An 18,858-nucleotide genomic window follows, 5' to 3' on the forward strand; every position below is an offset into this window, starting at 1 on the left:
TATTACCCACCATGTGGCCATTCATCTCCATTATGACCTACTCCTTACAGGCACAGCAGAGTTGTTATCACATTTCTCTACATTGGGACATGAGGGCAATAGTTGTAAGACCAGCTATATTAATCATTACAACACTTTGCAATTCAACAATAAAGTAGTAATTTTGTTGAGATGTTCATATTTCAATAAAATTAATCAATGTTACAGACTAACTGGATGCAAGAAATAAGAGCAGAAATGAAATATGATAAAATTGTTGTTTAAATTACTGATACCTTTGTTTTAATGTTATAATTGCAGTTCTGCAACAGAAAACATTTGGGTAAAAGAGGTACTTGTTAATTACTATAAGCATATAAATCTCACACCAATGTCATTTTTAAGAATATTTTTGATAAGTTATGATCATGTTGGGGTCTTAGTTCACATTTTAAAAGCAACACACTGTAAAATCAACAAGGGCTGTTTGTAAAACATGCATGCCCCCCATACGGGCTGTCCGTTGTAGTGGCAGCCATTGTGTGAATACGCTTTTTGTCACTGTGACCTTGACCTTTGACCTAGTGACCTGAAAATCAATAGGGGTCATCTGCCAGTCATGATCAATGTACCTTGAAGTGTCATGATCCTAGGCAAAAGCGTTCTTGAGTTATCATCCGGAAACAATTTTACTGTTTCGGGTCACCGTGACCTTGACCTTTGACCTAGTGACCTGAAAATCAATATGGGTCATCTGCGAGTCATGATCAATTTACCTACGAAGTTTCATGATCCTAGGCGTAGGCGTTCTTGAGTTATCATCCGGAAACCATTTAACTATTTCAGGTCACCGTGACCTTGACATTTGACCTAGTGACCTCAAAATCAATAGGGGTCATCTGCGAGTCATGATCAATCTACCCATGAAGTTTCATGATCCTAGGCATATGCGTTCTTGAGTTATCATCCGGAAACCATTTTACTATTTCGGGTCACCGTGACCTTGACCTTTGACCTAGGGACCTCAAAATCAATAGGGGTCATCTGCGAGTCATGATCAATCTACCTATGAAGTTTCATGATCCTAGGCGTATGCGTTCTTGAGTTATCATCCGAAAACCATTTTAGTATTTTGGGTCACCGTGACCTTGACCTTTGACCTTGTGACCTCAAAATCAATAGGGGTCATCTGCGAGTAATGATCTATCTAACGATGAAGTTTCATGATTCTAGGCGTATGCATTCTTGAGTTATCATCCGGAAACCATTTTACTATTTCGGGTCACCGTGACCTTGACCTTTGACCTAGTGACCTCAAAATCAATAGAGGTCATCTGCAAGTCATGATCAATCTACCTATGCAGTTTCATGATCCTAGGCGTATACATTCTTGAGTTATCATCCGGAAACCATTTTACTATTTCGGGTCACTGTGACCTTGACCTTTGACCTAGTGACCTCAGAATCAATAGGGGTCATCTGCGAGTCATGATCAATGTACCTATGAAGTTTCATGATCCTAGGCCCAAGCGTTCTTGAGTTATCATACGGAAACCACCTGGTAGACGGACCGACAGACCGACAGACCGACCGTCAGACCGACATGTGCAAAGCAATATACCCCCTCTTCTTCGAAGGGGGGCATAATAATTAATACTGAACGTAAAATACTGCTCAGCTGAAATCCATAATTACTCAAGTGTTCCCCAAAATGGCTATGATCATCATAATACAATTAGGAAACTGCTACAGATTAATCTTCATTATCAAGCACAATTGCTTCAGGTAGAATAATTAAGGTTTCTTTAACACTAGCTTTTGTCAGGTACAAGTACCATTTGTCATGTTGTTCATTTTTGGAATACCTCTATGTCAGCACCTGATGTGTTATAAGGTTACATTCCACTCTATAAACCATTGTACTGTGCCTAGGCACCCCTCCCCAAATTATAGCCCATGTCCAGGCAGGTTTGAAAGTCATTAGGAGCCCATTCAGTTCCCCCACCCCTGTCAGGCTGCTGACACATGGGACATCCCATAAATAAAGCCCCGGCAGACAGGTATGGAGCTTGTTATGCAAGACCAGTAATTTTCCCCCTGGGACAGGTCTGTCACTTGCACAATGCAATGTGACAGGCCAAATATAGTCCACATGCAGTCAGAAGATTATGCAGTCAGCTTTAGCAACAGCTCTTCATGTGGAGTGTTTTAACTTCACCCATTTCTCTATTGTATCTTAAATATTCATCACCAAACAATACCCTAACATGTTCAGTGTGTTTTTTGGTTCAAAATTCCCGATGCATAAAAGTATATATTTTCCCCAAATGGGACCTAAAAATTCCCAGTTGAAGAATAAAAAAAATGTTTTTGTTTTTGTAAGATCAACATTTAGTTAATCTCCCATCCAGCTCTACAAGTTACAAATTTTAAACACTTTATTCTAATTTTTGAAGCATTTGTTAGCAAACAACAACAACACTAATTTCCCAATTTTGGTTAAAACTCTGCGATTTCTCCCATTCCAAAGGGACCCAGCCCCATTCCCAAAAAGGTGAAAAAACACTGATGTTGTATTTTACACATTAAGCCGTTTAACACCAAAACATAGGTAATACCTTACTTGAGGAGCATAGTACATAATATGAGCCTTGTTCTGAGAAAACTGGGCTTAAATTAATGCATGTGCGTAAAGTGTCAGAGCTCCAGATAACTTTTCTGAGTAATTGGGTAAATACCCACTACTTTTGATTTCAATTGGGTATTTTCATTTTCTATTGGGTACAAAAAAGTCGGTACCCACTACTTTAATTGACAATTGGGTATTTTTGTATTAAAATTGGGTATTTTCATTGTCTTAAATTCTCAAATGCTTACCTTGAATGAGCTGGTTGAAGTTCCACTCTTAATTGATTAGTTTCAGAGATCTTGTGTAATTATGTAGATGTATCCATAATATACAGTCTTTATTAAAAAAAAAGTTTGAAGATTTTTTCCACCAGTTTTCTTACAATGTAAGCACTGTCAGTGCTTGCCTCTGACACAATATCGTCAATAATTAGTTTCACTATATTTTCCGCTTCTGATTTTGTGTTGCTCGCGGTTAAATACCTTAAAATTGAGGGTTTTTTTGTGCCTGGGATGTGATGTTTTCCTTTTTTCCATATTTTCACAACAATAACACGTAGTAACATGACGCTTTCTTCCGTACATATTATTGTGCTGTATACTGAAAGCGCTTGGATGAAGCTGAAAGAATCCGGGTATTTCGGACCTAGGTATTTCCGAGACAGATTTACTCGTTACGCAGAGGAAAAATATGATATGTGTAATCGGCAATTTCAATTGGGTTTCGGTACGCATGGTTTTATTTTTCTATGCGTAATCGGCAATTTTACATTGGGTATTTACGCAAATACGCACCTTATCTGAAGCTCTGAGTGTCATCCCAGATTAGCCTGTGCAGTCTGCACAGGCTAATCAGGAACAACACTTTCCGCCTAAACTTGATTTTCGGTAAGGAGGGACTTCCTTAAAACTAAAAATACCATAAAAGTTGAAAGTGTTGTCCCTGATTAGCCTGTGCGGACTGCATTTTGCCAAATTTTCACAGAACAAGACACATATTGATGCTACCAGGTCATGAATTGAAGATGCAGCAAGTCGAACGCTTGCTATCAGAGCTACATGATAGAGCTGCAAATATATAACCATGTCACCAACAGACCTATTCACTAAACCTGCTGTAGTTTTGAACCATAATAATTTCAAAGATTCATTAAAGATTTCCCTTTCATGCCACTTTTAATTTAATGTAGTAGATTACAATTGAGAACAGCTTTTTTTAACTCCAGATATATTTTGTTATTTTAAACCTGCACAACAGATTATTATTTGCATACTTATTGACCACTATTGCCTAAGAAAATTTTAAGCATAAATATGATGACATTTTATACCCTGAAAATGAGAGCTCAGACTAGCTTCTATTAGCTCTGTCTTGCCAACACTTCATTCCCAGACAAATCTACTGATCTTTTCTTTCAAAAAGCATTATCTCATTCTGTTCATGCAGTCTTCACAAATAGGTAATAGTCTAGTTAACCACTGGTCCACTTGTTGATTAGAGTGCAACCCCTTAAGGCCAATAATATAGATGGCCACTTAAGGTAATTTAAGGCCTGCTTGTCTGGTATACAGCTAATAGGGTAAAGATATTGAGAATGAACCTTGAGAGTCCCGGAGCCTGTCTTCCTATTAAGCAGAGACAGCCTATTACAACACAACTGCATGGCAAACATCCATACCCCTGCGAAATGTTTAAGAATGCTTCATGAACTATTCACATTGTCTTCATGAACCATTCATGATGGTATTTCATGAAGACTTCATGAGAAACATGTGAAGTCAAAATGAGACTTATTCCTGAAAAGTTCATAAAACACAGTTCATGAACTATTCATGAAGTGGAAAATGCATCAAATCTTCATTATATCATGCATCCTTAATGCACATGAAGATTTCATGAAGAGGTCATGAAGTTTACACACCTAATATTCATGAAGTATTCATGAAGTATAAACATTTAAGTTTTATTCATGAAACTGTACATATCTCATATTCATGAAGAATTCATGATTTCTTACTCAGTTGTTCATGAAACTTTACTTCATGAAGAGTTCATGCATTTTTTGTTCAATATTTTAATGTCTCATTTTTAGTTCATGAGTATTTACTTCATGAAGTTGAACAATTCATGAATATAATTATTCTTGAAACTTCATGAAAATTTACTTCTTGAAGTTTTCATGAAGTGAAACCTCTGAATTAGTCTTGTCAACAGACAAAAAGTCTGATCACTGAAAGAACTTTAAGACAAGAAACCGTCAGAGACGGGTGATGCTCCCCAAAGTTTTTTTTTGTCACAATATTGCACTATATATTCAGATAAAAGGAAACGTCTTGAGGGGCATAACTAAGGACAAAATAATACGATGGATGGTTTAGCAACTTAAACATTTCAAAGGGCCATAACTCTCTAAATAAATCATCTAACCAGAACCCACAAATAACATGCGCATCTCTTCAAGGTAGTTAAGCTTCCCATAAAGCTTCATTGAATTCCAGTCAGTAGTTGGGGGGACAAGAATTGCACTACATGAACCGTTTATAGAAAATTTCAAAGGGCCATAACTCCGACATCCGACCATAACCTGCTGATAATATGCACATCTCCTGTTGGTAGTGAAGTTTCATTGAATTCCGGTCATTAATTGCTGAGAAATAGCCCGGACAAAAATTGTGCACGAACGGACGGACAGACACACAGACAAACGAAGCGGTGCCCCCAAAAATTTTGGGAGAGCATAATAAAATTCAACATTGTTATGAAATCATTACAATTGCTGACACTTCATCGGCATGTTGGCGAACAATTAATGAGTTACATGAAATAATTGGTTTCAATGTTTCTGATTCTGTTGATGACAAAAGCATTCATAAAGCAGACGAAAGAGTGATACAATTCAGCAAAAATTGGGAGACATATTAAGTGAACACAGTGCCAAAGAAGTTGAAATGGAACTAATGGCTGATGAGTTAAGTCGGTAATTTATTTTAAGACTTACATTTCCAAATATAACATAAACCATGCGGCTTAATTTATTCAGCTGGCCTGTTTCAACTTCCTGTGCACACAATATTCTTTCTTTGTAAAAAACAGCAATGCAATGTACATGTTTGTGTTCTTGATATCATCTTAAACTGTTCTTGAAATAAGACGTCCTTAAAACTTTCTTAAACTGTTCTTTTAATTCTTCCAAGAACAATTAACATAATTGCATATTTTATATAAATGAACATTAAAAACCATGGGAACACTAAAATGAAAATAAAAGCCCATGTAACTTTGCCGATCATGGTCCATGTTTTAATTTACCATGTCCAACTATGGTCCGTCCGTCTTTTGTCACCATTGCCAACCATGGTCCATGTTTTTTGTGACCATGTCCAACCATGGTCTGTCTTTTGTCACCATTGCCGACCATGGTTAACCATGGTCACCAATGCAGACCATGGTCTATGTTTTTTGTGACCATGGCCAACCATGTTCCTGATCATGTTCCACCACGATTTTTGAAGGCTGACAATCAAATACCATATGGTCAACCATCAAAACCATGGTGACCATGGTCTACCATGGTCATCTTTCGCCTGGGATGTATATAGTTATGAAATGCAGGGTCAAGTTTGAGTTTGGGTCCTGTACGATAATATTTTATTCCGAGTAATGGCGCAATTGTTTCCTTAATTCTTACAAAAATACCTGATCTGCTCAATGACTTGAAACTAATCTATTTTTTAATTAAAGACAAGCATTCTATAAAATTCATTCCAAAAGTCACATGGCTCAAATGACTGTAAGAACTGGAGCCATCTGCTGTAAGTTATTGCATGTTTCATCATAAACGTTAAGTGATATATGGTATGTTTTATAATCCATTGCATTCAAAGCAAACATTATCCAACTATCAGTTCCAAAGCATTCAGCCTTAGACAAAACTCCATAAATTATCAATGATATCATTTGTGCAATATCCTGTCTGTCTATTTGCTAATTGCTGACAAAAACATATTTATGACTTAAATCAAAAAGTCAATAAACATTATACTCCCTTTTCATGACTAAATGGGTTGAGGCTTTTCTGTTCAAATAAAAAATTAATGTGAGGATGAAATAAATAATAATTTATTGTGTGATTTACTTTGTAAACTGATGAAAATGATTTTCTATAAACTATTAATAAACAAGGGACAAAATTGTCACAAAACCAGGTTTTCAGTTGAAAAAAGTCTGATAAAGGGAGACAATTCAAAATGTGTATTGTCAACCCCCTTGTGTAAAATTGACCTTGATTTCAATTAGAAAACAAGGGCTGTTTATAAAACATGCATGCCCCCCATTTGGGCTGTCAGTTGTAGGGGAATCCAATTTTGTGAATACGTTTTTTGTCACTGTGACCTTGACCTTTGACCTAGTGACCTGAAAATCAATAGGGGTCATCTGCCAGTCATGATAGAAAGTTCCTATGAAGTTTCATGATCCTAGACGTAAGCATTCTTGAGTTATCATCCGGAAACCATTTTACTGTTTCGAGTCACTGTGACCTTGACCTTTGACCTAGTGACCTGAAATCAATAGGGGTCATCTGCCAGTCATGATCAATGTTCCTATGAAGTTTCATGATCCTAGGTGTAAGCATTCTTGAGTTATCATCCGGAAACCATTTTACTGTTTCGAGTCACTGTGACCTTGACCTTTGACCTAGTGACCTGAAAATCAATAGGGGTCATCTGCCAGTCATGTTCAATGTTCCTATGAAGTTTCATGATCCTAGGTGTAAGCATTCTTGAGTTATCATCCGGAAACCATTTTACTGTTTCGAGTCACTGTGACCTTGACCTTTGACCTAGTGACCTGAAAATCAATAGGGGTCATCTGCCAGTCAAGATTAATGTACCTATGAAGTGTTATGATCCTAGGCGTAAGCATTCTTGAGTTATCATCCGGAAACCATTTTACTATTTCAAGTCACTGTGACCTTGACCTTTGACCTAGTGACCTGAAAATCAATAGGGGTCATCTGCCAGTCATGATCAATGTACCTATGAAGTTTCATGATCCTAGGCCTAAGCATTCTTGAGTTATCATCTTGAAACCATTTTACTATTTCAAGTCACTGTGACCTTGACCTTTGACCTAGTGACCTGAAATTTAATAGGGGTCATCTGCCCGTCATGATCAATATACCTATGAAGTTTCATGATCCTAGGCCTAAGCGTTCTTGAGTTATCATCCGGAAACCATCTGGTGGACGGACCGACCGACATGTGCAAAACAATATACCCCCTCTTCTTTGAAGGGGGGCATAAAAAAGTCTGATAAAGAGAGACAACTCAAAATCAAAATGTGCATTGTTACTGATTGTTCATAGTTACATAGTTGTTTCAAAATCTATCTATTTTTAGTTGTGGCGTCCTTGACCTTGGAGATATTGACGTAATTCTTTTGTGCGACACACCATCCAATTATGGTGAACAAATGTGCCAAATGATTTTAAAATGTCACAATGTATGACATAGTTATGGCCCAGACAATCTCATTTATGGCCATTTTTGACCTTCAAACTCAAATTGTGACCTTGACCTTGGAGAGATCGACGTGATTCTTTCGCGGGACACAATGTCTAATGATGGTGAACAAATGTGCCAAATGATTTCAAAATCTCACAATGAATCACAAAGTAATGGCCCGGACAAGATCATTTATGGCCATTTTTGACCTTCAAACTCAAATTGTGACCTTGACCTTGGAGATATCAACGTAATTCTTTCGCACGACACACCGTCTAATGATGGTGAACAAAATTAATGTGCCAAATGATTTTAAAATCTGACAATGAACGACAAAGTTATGGCCCGGACAAGCTCATTTATTGCCATTTTTGACCTTCAAACTCAAATTGTGACCTTGACCTTGGAGATAGCGACGTAATTCTTTCGCGTGACACACCCTCTAATGATGGTGAACAAATGTGCCGAATGATTTTAAAATCTGACGATGAACGACAAAGTTATGGCCCCGACAAGCTCTTTTATGGCCATTTTTGACCTTCAAACTCAAATTGTGACCTTGACCTTGGAGATATCGACGAAATTCTTTCGCACGACACACGGTCTAATGATGGTGAACAAATGTGCCAAATGATTTAAAAATCTGACAATGAACGACAGAGTTATGGCCCGGACAAGCTTGTTCCGCCCGCCAGCCAGCCAGCCAGCCCGCCCGCCGACATTCGCCAATCTAATAACCAGTTTTTTTCCTCGAAACACCTGGTTAAAAATCCAATAAAATTATTTTAAAAAATGACAGTCAATAAACAAAATTGATTAATACTTGTGCACACTTAATGTTTTGTTTTTGGTGAAAATTAAAATCTTAAATACCTAGAAGAAGGTTAAAAATAAAACATTCCAGTTTAAAAGAAGATTTTTTTCCACTATCTAGAAAGAAAATTACATAATCATACAATTTCAATCAGTATCAGAATTCCATCAAGAAGCAGTGAATTCTGTTGCTAACCAACCAGTGTTGATTTTTGGATAAAACATTGAACCAGTAACATAAAGGAACCCCACACAATGCTGCTTTACCTTTTCAGTATTTGACAGAGACAGGTATTTTACCAAACAGCTACAATTCTGTGATCAAATAATGGAAAACTTTGTTCTGCTCAATGAGCTATAATTCTAGGTACAATTAGCATTTGTCTTTAGCAAGTACTTATTCTAACATTTCGCGCAATTCCCAAATAAAAAATAAGCACAGGCCAGTGTCAGTTTTACACAACATTAGCCAATGTTGCTCACCCCATCTCCAACCCCACCTTACCTAAGGTAGGCATCTGCAGTTGCAATTGAAAAGCTGTAAATAATATTAACATATTATTGAATTTAATATAAATATCCTTCAAATTCCTGAACAAAAGTAATAGCCTAAGAAATAAATATCCTCAAACAACAAGTTGAGCAAAAATTGGTCAAACATGCAGCAGAAGCTGAGGGTCTTGCTTATCCAATGATGCACAAAAAGTAAACAAATGACACAAATCATGCCATGCTAATTCACTGGTGAAGTTATGCACCCTAATAAATGAATCTTAATGAAGTTGAGCGCAATCAATCAATCTGCTGCATTATTGCATGCATGGTGCCAGGATGATGTTCTAGGATAGTAAATACAACCATTGCCTGATGCTGCAGGCTCAAATTTCAATTTAAAAAGAAAGTACACATTTCAAGAAACAATCCACAAGTGCTGATATGATAAAATGCTGTCATAAGTCGAATGATTATCTGCATAAGATGCTGTTTTGCATTTCAACACTTGTTTTAATTCCCTTTACCAGGTGAGTTTTGACACAAACAAAATGTTGAAACGCTGGATTTTTTATTTCATTATGGCAGTTTCAATTGGAATGTGAACCTTTGACAACTGTTTTGTAGAAATGTTAATTCATACAGCAAAGCAGCCGCCACTGCAGCAATTATGGCAACCATTTTGCCATAAGGTCACATTCATAACAGGAAGGGTAAATTCAAGTTTGGCAATGATACCATCCATAAAGCACAGAATTCAGGTGGATGTATTACAACATATCATAAGAATATCATAAATATGCCAACACCAGGACCTTTGGTCATGCGAGGGGAAAAGTTGTTTTAAATTTGGCACAGCAAAATAAGTTGTTCAAATCACAAACATTCAACCCAGATAGCCCAAGGGAAATGTGAAAAACATCATCTGCAGACAGTCAGACTTTCTTATATGATGCAATGCCAAAATGCTAAACATTATTACTCTGTCATTGGAATAATCTGTATGCAATTGGCGCAAATCATGTGCTATCACCAAGAAGCAGCAGACCCATTTCCTTGATGGACTGTGGTTGTGCAGACAAGATGTTGGCAAGTCCTACAAACTGGGAACCAGAGGGTAGGCCATGTGTTCTTGATAATTATATAAAAATAGGCCTTATCAAACATGAGCAATTTTCATGACCATTGTGCAAAAATACTAATAGAGTTTAACAATGTTGCAGTATTGCCAAATAAGGAAAGCTTCTATGCCTCTAGGTGGTCATGATTTAAGGTTTTATAAACAAGAGCTGTGTTTGTGAAACACAATGCCCCCTACTGTGCTACTTTGAAGCAATGTATTTGACCTTGGATGATGACCTTAACCTTTCACCACTCAAAATGTGCAGCTCCATGAGATACATATGCATGCCAAGTATCAAGTTGCTATCTTCAATATTGCAAAAGTTATGACCAAGGTACAAGTTTTGTGACAGACACACAGACAGACACATACAATGACAGACAGACAGACCAAAAACAATATACCCCCCCCCCCTTGATCATTCGATCCAGGGGCATAAAAAGCAGGTCCAGTGCAGTTGCCAATGTTCAAGTGGCTTTGAACATTTTAACAACTTTGACAGAGGGCCATCACCTTAATTGTTACATAATAAAAAACAAACATCTGGGCCTTCTGGTTTCAGAAGGGGCGAAATTTTAATATAAAGACTTCAGGAAAAAGATTTTGTAATTCTAAGGCTTAGAATTGCATAAAAGCTACTTATCTACCGTATTTCTTCGATTGTAAGATGGATTGATTATAAGACAAGACCCCAACTTTAGGTCCCAGATCGGCTGTATTTTGCGTGGCCTCGCTAATAAGACAGGGCAATTTTTACGACCGAAAATCGGTAAAATTTCAACAGTCAAAATACCCGTAATGGTTTACACAATGCGTGTTTTACGGCCCACCCCTAGGTGGCAACATATCACTATCGATAATTTCAGGGGTTTATTGCAGTTTTATGGCTTTGTTTTACCTACCACATTAATCGGTCAGTGTACTTCACCGCGATAAAATCATGGCAAGTTACGTAAGAGGCTGATTATAGTCAACGGGTGTTATCCTCCTGAAAATTGTGCTTTTAATGTATAATATTATCAAAACATTTTTTTGGACAAGTAAAGCGTAGTAACAAATTAATATTTAATTCATAACAAATATACCACAAGTATAAATGTTCCGTTAAATTCCCAAATGAGAATAATAATTTGTAATCCGAAACAAACTTCCGATTTTTTAATGTTAGCCAGACGTTTACAATTCTTCCAATATAGTCATCATGTATATTTCCGGACAAAACAGTGCGAAAATTATGCGGCAATGTACAAGGTCATGGAAAGCATGCGTGTATTGATTTTTTTATACAAACTGTGTAGCGCAGAGAACATTGAATTCTGTTGATTTCGGTTAAATGTTTCTTTGGTAATTTTTAACACAATTATATCGCGAATAATTTGATATTTCTTCTAAATTAATTTCAAATCAAACACGCCGTATCCTTATCGTCACGGTCTATTAGTTGAGTAACAAGGGCTCTTTGTAAAACATGCATGCCCCCCACATGGGCTCTCCGTTGTAGTGACAGCCATTGTGTGAATATGTTTTTTGTCACTGTGACCTTGACCTTTGACCTAGTGACCGGAAAATCAATAGGGGTCATCTGCCAGTCATGATCAATGTACCTATGAAGTTTCATGATCCTAGGTATAAGCGTTCTTGAGTTATCATCCGGAAACTATTTTACTATTTCAGGTCACCTTGACCTTTGACCTAGTGACTTGAAAATCAATAGGGGTCATCTGCCAGTCATGATCAATCTATCTATCAAGTTTTATGATCCTAGGAATAAGCGTTCTTGAGTTATCATCCGGAAACCATTTTACTATTTCGGGTCACCGTGAACTTGACCTTTGACCTAGTGACCTCAAAATCGATAGGGGTCATCTGTGAGTCATGATCAATGTACCTATGAAGTTTCATGATCCTAGGCATAAGCGTTCTTGAGTTATCATCTGGAAACCATTTTACTATTTCAGGTCACCATGACCTTGACCTTTGACCTAGTGACCTCACAATCAATAGGGGTCATCTGCGAGTCATGATCAATATACCTATGAAGTTTCATGATCGTAGCCATTAGGGTTATTGAGTTATCATCCGGAAACCATTTTACTATTTCAGGTCACCGTGACCTTGACCTTTGATATAGTGACCTGAAAATCAATAGGGGTCAACTGCGAGTCATGATCAATCTACCTATCAAGTTTCATGATCCTAGGCATAAGCGTTCTTGAGTTATCATCCGGAAACCATTTTACTATTTTGGGTCACCGTGACCTTGACCTTTAACCTAGTGACCTGAAAATCAATAGGGGTCATCTGCGAGTTATGATCATTCTACCTATCAAGTTTCATGATCTTAGGCCTAAGCGTTCTTGAGTTATCACCTGGAAACAATTTTACTATTTGGGTCACTGTGACCTTGACCTTTGACCTAGTGACCTCAAAATCAATAGGGGTCATCTGCGAGTCATGATCAATGTAACTATGAAGTTTCATGATCCTAGGCCCAAGCGTTCTTGAGTTATCATCCGGAAACCACCTGGTGGACGGACCGACAGACCGACAGACTGACATGTGCAAAGCAATATACCCCCTCTTCTTCGAAGGGGGGCATAATTATTGAAACAGTAATTGTACTGTATACTGATTCAAGAGAACATCTCACTGGGGGCTGACGAGGTCAAAGCGTAGTCCGTTTCGCTACGACGTCGAGTATATGTTTTACTACGAAAACATTGTTTAAATACACATGACATCGAGAACGGATAAGTCGAAAATTGTGTTTAAAACATGTAAGATTATGATTTTGTAATAACAAAACTCTGAATTTAAGCACAATGTCATTTCATAGGTCTGTTACATCAAATTATAATCCAAGATGTGTCTGGTTTATGCGGTTAAACATGAAATAGACCGCTGATTTATCAAACCGAAGTCAAGTTTCACTTTAAAAAAATGCAATTAAGGTTTACAACTGTGTTTAATTGACACAATTTTACAATTTCCATATTGATCTATGTATTGTTAAGCCACTGGGGTGTTTAGAAATGTGTAGGGTGACCCAGTTATCAGAAATAAAGGCTACATATTATTATAAGGCATGATCATGTCTCTGACAGCATACGTATATGCCTCGCTACGACAACGCTTTAGCGTGCATGCGTTTCTCACAGAAGACGTATTGGTTATCTCTCAAAGGCAAAATAAAGAAGAAAAAAAATTAATACAGAGTCATGGAGTGGCTGGATGTTTCCTTTGAGACAGAGGTAGTAACAACGGCACAACATGATCCGAAGCGCACAGTCGACATGGTAATGCACATTATTATGATATAATTACATTCACGACTAGGCCAAAGGAAACGATTAAAATCGAAAATCCATATATAAGATGACAGTTGAGAGTCGAGAACCTAATGTCGTCGGTCTCAATAAAAATGACGCATCTTCACCTTTTGACAATCCCTTATACGTTCATTTTGATAGAGACCGACGATAGGTTTTCAGCATACGGTACTCTTTATCAAATGACATTCGATTCTCGTTATTCCCAACTCGCTTATCTCGAAACTCTGCTTATGTCAAAGTAAATCCCATGTTCCAACTTCGATCATTATTTATCTCATACGGATTTTGATTTTTACATTGTATATATCAAAGCGATTTTCTTGAAAATCGGTAATCGTCAACTAATTTTGAGGTGAATTTCATGTTCGTATACATGATTGTACCTGTAAAATCCACACCTGTAACAGCCGTAAGGTGTGGAAAGTAGGACCCCAATGGCACAAATCCGCAATTGCATAATCAATATATTGTTGTAAAGTTGTGGCAGTGGGTTTCTGTCACAGGTTATTGTTAACTGCGTACATGACGGCCGGTAAATTTACTTCGTGTTACAATGCGGTTAAGGCCCAGTCTCACTATGATGCCGGCGGAGCCCCAGTGCGTGATCAGGCATCTACCGGGATGAACCGGGGCCCTACCGGGATGAACCGGTGCTCCACCGGGATAAACCGTGGACGACCGGGGACAACCGGTGCTCCACCGGGAAAGTATTAAAATGTTTAATACCTCCGGGATGAACCGGGAGTCACCGGGTAGGACCGGCAACGACCTGCGTGGCACCTGGAACAACCGGGACTGTACCGGGAACAACCGGGACGGCACCTTAGCTCCACCGGGGCCCAAAACCACCCCGGCAGAGCTACGGCAACGCCCCGGCGAATGCCGGCAGAGTCCCTTTATAGCTACGTTACATAAGTAAACCGGTGCTCTGACGGTACCGTCCCGGTTGTTCTCGATGCAGTCCCGGTTGTTTCCAGTGCCAAGCCGGTTATTGCCGGTCCTTCCCGGTAACTCCTGGTTCATCCCGGAGGTATTAAACATTTGAATACTTTCCCGGTGGAGCCCCGGTTGTCCCCGGTTAAACCGGGGCGTTGCCGCAGCTCTGCCGGGGTCTGATGCCGGTATAACCCCGATGAGTGCCGGCGTAGTGACGGTATACCGGGGCTCTGCCGGGACTCTGCAGGCTTTCACCGGGTTCAACCTTTTCGTTTGGATGTTCATGCGCACAGTGAAGCACGGCATCTTTTGCACTGGGAAATGGCAGTCTGCAGTAACTGAAAACTGCATGTGATATGTCCAGAAATGGATACAGAAACTTCGTTGAGCAACCTATACATTATATTTGTACTTCGTTGCGCAACCAATACATACTCTGTGCGAAACCTTTACATAAAAGGACTTGTAATTTCCTTCGAAACAAAGAATTTGCATAGTTAAAATATATGTTCGTAACCTGTTTTGTACTTTAAAATGTGTAATGTACACTGAATCGAAGTAAAATGTAGTTTTATTTAATTTAAGTTACCGTAATTGGCTATTTTAACAGAATAACCACCTTATGCATTGCTTCAAATCAAAATATTTCGATTTTAGCTCAAAATAAACTTAAAGGTTGCAACTAAGCGCATTTGTTATTAGTTTGTTATTGAAAATAAGTACCTACCATTACTGGATGTTCCGTTCTCTAATCCATAAACACCAGAAAATATGGAACTCGCCTGATTAAGTAGTGTATTTACACCATGTTTTCGTAGTAAAACATATACCCGACGTCGTAGCGAAACGGACTACGCTTTGACCTCGTCAGCCCCCAGTGATCTGGACAGAACTGGAGTAAGTGTTGGGCGTTATGAAAACATGCATAGCACCTTTACTGTCCTATTGTGTAGACTGCTGTCTGCGGTGTTTAGACAAAAGGGATTAACATGTGTGATTGCAACTCTGCCGTTTTGGTCCATAATTACTGGTAATACATTGTTTTGAATGTCGTTATTTTAATCAATGCATTCTTATTAATGTAATGGAAAAAATTAATAAATGAACTTTAATTTGTATTCGATAATAAACTCGCGAGTATTCCAAACAGACATGTCATTTATAATATATAATAACAAAAGGATATAAGAGGCAAATCATGTATCTAAACGAAAGTAGTTTCTTTTCTTCATCAGAAATACGGTTATCACTTCACAAATATTGGTAAAAACTAAGTTTTTTCTAAGGATGCTCTTATAAGACGACCACCAACTTTATGCCTTAAAAAATCAGGGAAAAAAACCGTCTTACAATCGAAGAAATACGGCATGTTACATCACAATCACTTTTGATATATTCCTCATAATGAACCATCCAGTTTGAGAGACTGTCGTTTATTATACATAATACTCTGTCAGAATATCTGCCAAATAACAAGCAGGGAATTTCATAGGTAACATCGAATATCATGGACAACCAGCATGTCATTGACAATTACAGACAATTAAGCACCTGAATTCATGCCACAAACAACACTATAATTGCAGCCATTGACAGAGAAAAGCCTCCAAAACATGATTAACTTCTTTCCCAGCTTTTCCAGCTTTTCATGTTAAGCTAGTCTCTGACCTGCACCACAGTATGCCACCATAGGGAAGATCTAGTTACTGCCAGACTTGCATGACAGGCTACATTGTCATTATACATACTTACATTGCCAGGAGAAGCGTTTGTTGCCTTGTTGTGATTGCTTACAAAACAGACTGTCCGAGAAATTGATAAAAGTTTTAATCTAGAGGACCGTAGTTATCTGCGCATGGCATCTTCTGCAGGAGAAAGATGCAGGTTATATCTCTAGATTGTAATTTGTAAATAACCATATGATAGATATGATTCTATGCAGTTCATATTAATTTCAACAATTTCTTAAAATGTTAAATACCCAAATGTTGAAAAGGAAAGGTAAATACCTTTAATATATTAATTTTTCGACAAGTCTCTTGTGCCTAGGAATACTGCCTTTAAGATCAAGAGTTAAAAGTTTAGGGTAATGTATCCATAATGCTAAGGATAATTGGAAGTGGTTAAAATTTATTTGGGACAGACAGACACACGCATGAAAACTCACACAGACGCACTAAAGAGCAAACGCTTGATGCCCAATCACCAACCTTCAGTAGGGGGGATAAATAACACCAACCTTGAATCAGTAGGGGAGATAAATAACACTCTCTGCAGTTAAGATCAGTAAATTATCAATAGTGCAATGAAATTGACCTCATTCACTATTTTGTTAAGTACCTCCAGAACTAAGTACCTACAGAACTGAACATCATTATCCTCAACTATTCTCCTCTCTTTTTCCAGTCTATCACAACACACAATTTCCGCAATTATTAACTGGACATATACGGAACAATTTATGAGATATTCCCGCAATAATTTTCCTCAAAATGACAATCACAACAATGGACGCTGGTTTGCAATTACTTAGAATGCGGGCTGGCCTCATAATTGTTTTCAACTAACAAGACTGGAGGCCTTAAATCTAGTATGCATCTCATGAAAGTGATTGTTCACACACACCTTGACATTTTACATGTTTGCATCTGCTTTTTATTTTGGTTCAAAGTATGTGCAATGTATAACTTTTATGTCTATAATTAATTTTTTTTTAAACCATTAAACCATTACCTAATATAGAGCACACATGATAATTAGCGAAATTAATCATGGCTGAAAAATATTTAAAGAAATTTGTCTTTTCTAGCTTACAAAATGTTCATTCAATGTTCATACAACTAGTTATTCACAACAATTAATAAACAGTTAATAAAATGATTATGAACAAGTTGTTTGTTTCATAGTTAATGATCTTTTTGTTATAAAAATAAATTGTCTCAGCAATAATGAACTTTCTCGATATCATTTCATGAACTAGTCAATAACAACTTCAAGTATACAGTTCATGATTTTTTCTTACTGTTCATAAACTGTTCATTAGCATGTTATGCACAACAACTAATTTATGGTTTATGACCAGTTTATTAACTAGTTTTTTTTTAATTGTTTGCATGTAATGTCTGGTTTAGCTTTACATGTCAAAAAGTCAGTTCATGAACTAGTCAAGAACAACGTTGTAAAACTATATGAAAAGTTCATAAAGGAGTCATGATTATATTAACGTTAAATTAATATTGTAATTATACAATCATGATCTTTATGGGGATGAATTCTTGAAGAATGTATAAATCAAATAAATGAGTAAACAAGTGTTTTATTTATCACTTATAGTATTGAAAGGTTAATGGCCCCAATAAAATTACTCAACGTGCACACAACACTAAGGCTACAACAAATTGCTGTTGCAGCAAATGATGATTATGATACTGGTAATGTTCATGATGAATGTAAATTCAAGTCATTTGAATAATGATGATACTTATTATAATTGATGATGATGCAAAGCTCCATATTAATATCAGTATTTTTACATGTGAAAAATGATATTTTATACAACTTAAATGTATAAATTTATCCTTTAATTTTAAAACAAATTCTTTAAAGAAAAAAACACCATATCAAACATGTTTCAAACCTAATTTATTTCTGAACAGAAAACATTTACAATTTAACAATACTTATCAGTGCGTAAAACAATATTGAATAGCATAGGTATGTTTGTGTCTAGACAGTTTGTACGAGAAGGCAGAAATTGTTGCTTGAAAACTGTTAAACTTGTTAAGTTCATAAGATATGTTATTGTCACTTGCTAGATGATAAACGAAAACATTTATGGACAATTCTTATTGAATGCTTCAGAATGACAGATTTTTCGCGCTTCATCCACTTAAATGGCTTAGAACAAAGTGCATTGTTACTGAAAATGATATCTGAAACTGTTGACTTATAGTTTGTGCATTTAATATTGTGCAAAGATGCTGTTGCATCCTGAACTAGTGTTGGACTCTCTGAGCCAGGTTTTTTACAGATATGATGTCGACATGTCGA

At 37.2% G+C, this 18,858-nt stretch overlaps 1 protein-coding gene and 1 long non-coding RNA gene across 2 annotated transcripts in view; both read right to left on the reverse strand.

Annotated features, from left to right (window-relative positions):
• LOC127873841 (kinesin-like protein KIF26B) overlaps window positions 1-18,858 on the reverse strand; it is a 258,849-nt gene that overhangs the window by 179,027 nt on the left and 60,964 nt on the right. The window lies entirely within an intron of this gene.
• LOC127873852 (uncharacterized) lies at window positions 449-1,318 on the reverse strand. Its single transcript, XR_008046419.1, has 2 exons — window positions 1,272-1,318; window positions 449-981 (listed from the first exon to the last, which is right to left on the reverse strand). It is a non-coding gene; the product is annotated as an uncharacterized LOC127873852 (long non-coding RNA).

The sequence above is a fragment of the Dreissena polymorpha genome, chromosome 3 (genome assembly GCF_020536995.1).
Source record: "Dreissena polymorpha isolate Duluth1 chromosome 3, UMN_Dpol_1.0, whole genome shotgun sequence".
Taxonomy (NCBI): domain Eukaryota; kingdom Metazoa; phylum Mollusca; class Bivalvia; order Myida; family Dreissenidae; genus Dreissena; species Dreissena polymorpha.